The sequence below is a fragment of the Nicotiana sylvestris genome, chromosome 2, assembly GCF_000393655.2.
Source record: "Nicotiana sylvestris chromosome 2, ASM39365v2, whole genome shotgun sequence".
NCBI classification, from domain to species: Eukaryota; Viridiplantae; Streptophyta; class Magnoliopsida; order Solanales; family Solanaceae; genus Nicotiana; species Nicotiana sylvestris.
This window is the reverse complement of record NC_091058.1, coordinates 165,392,689-165,394,679: the sequence shown is the minus strand read 5'-3', so window position 1 is coordinate 165,394,679 and position 1,991 is coordinate 165,392,689.

Here is a 1,991-nt window from a genome sequence, read left to right as displayed (position 1 = left end):
AATCATCCCGAGGCCCCCATGACCTCAACCAAAAATATGAACAAGACACCTATCACCATTAAAACTTATTCCAACCTTCGGAACACTCAAAACAACATCAAAACACCAAATCACCCTCGGATTCAAGCCTAAGGATTTCCAAACTTCCGAATTCCGCAACCGATCCAAAAACCTATCAAACCTCATCTGAATGACCTGAAATTTTGCATACACATCACAATTGATAGTATGGACCTACTCCAATTTCCAAAATACCATTTCGACCCTGATATCAAGATTTCCACTGCCGACCGGAAAATGCCAAATTTTCAATTTCGCCAATTCAAGCCTAATTCTACCACAGACCTCCAATTTACCTTCCGAACACGCTCCTAAGTCCAAAATCACCCAACGGAGCTAACCAAATCACAAAAATCCAAATTTGAGATCGAATACTAAAAGTCAAGACTGGGTCAAACCTTTCAAATTCAAAGCTTCAAGCTGAGAATCATTCTTCATATATATTCTTATTAACCTGAAAACTAAAACCGACAATTTACATAAGTCATAATACATCATACGGGACTAGTCATGCCCGAGAAATGGTGAGCGGTGTGTAAATGCTCAAAACGACCGGTCGGGTCATTACATCCTCCCCCACTTAAACATGCGTTCGTCCTCGAACGTGCCCAAAGTTGTTCCAAAAGCCAACAAATTGTTGTATAACCTTTTCATGCACATACCCGGGGGTGATCCACATCACCCTATCCCATATAGTCCCGATAGCACAACATAACTGAAATCTCACAATCCAACCTAGACCATTAACTTTAGAACCAAATTTCCACTTTTGAAATTATTTATAAGATCAGACCCTCACATCTATACTCTGAATAAGCATGAACAAGTTGTAACAAACCATATCTGTAACCATATATGTAATTACATGATATACCACATAACTCAAACACTCGTAGCGATAACTTCTAATCACAGCAGTTGCTCAAAATAACCGAATACCAATAATAAACCTCTTATAAAATAAAGCCTCATCCCAACACTTTTGTATACTTCCAATGATGAAAGAAACACATAGAAATCATAACCATTCCTCAGATCAACCAGTCATGGAGTTCCCTCTTCTTCGGCAAGAACCTTAGTAAATTTCTAAGCCGAATTCCAATATTATCCTTCCAATATGCTGAAATCGAATCCGATAGTATTCATTCTAGATCCCAATGACCTCATCTCACCCAGCACGACTACTTTAGTGACATGACATATCAATACAATCTAAAACCACAATCCGTGCAATCTGTTCACCAAAAGCAACAATCCAAATGTACTCAAATCATGGAAAATAACTCAAATGAGAGAGTTGTACCACAAGCTCACTAGTACCACCTTAACACGATGCTAAGAACCCATCGCACACCGTAGAACCAGAACACACGAATCTAACTCAAAGTATCAGACCTCCACATAACTTCGCTGCAATGCGCGACCCTATCCAAACACTGGTCCACATGAAACACCTTAATTCACCATGCCCAGAATCAACTACCACGCACAATTTGATGTCTAGTACTAAAAGTGAATCACTGTAACCACAGAGAAGTAAATAACACAATGCCATACCATACCGAGAGAACATATCCAATGCACAATCAGTCACGCAACACCCAAATACCCATCTCACTCAAATTCCATTATAAAACCCCAAATAGAACCATATCACTTGTGCATAAAACCAACAATCACAACTCCTCACAACACAGAAGGTTAACTCATAGATCACTCCAGAACGCGAATAAACTCAATGACAATAGAACGGCACATCCCTCAACAATAGAAATTCGAAGTCAACAAAGCCGACTCGATGCAGAACACACATCCATATTGGCCTACCAATGAACCCCTTATCATGGAGTTCTTGAAGCAGCTCCTCCAACTCTTTTAACTCCTCTGGTGATATACGATACGGTGAAATAGAAATGGGCTGAGTGCCCGAC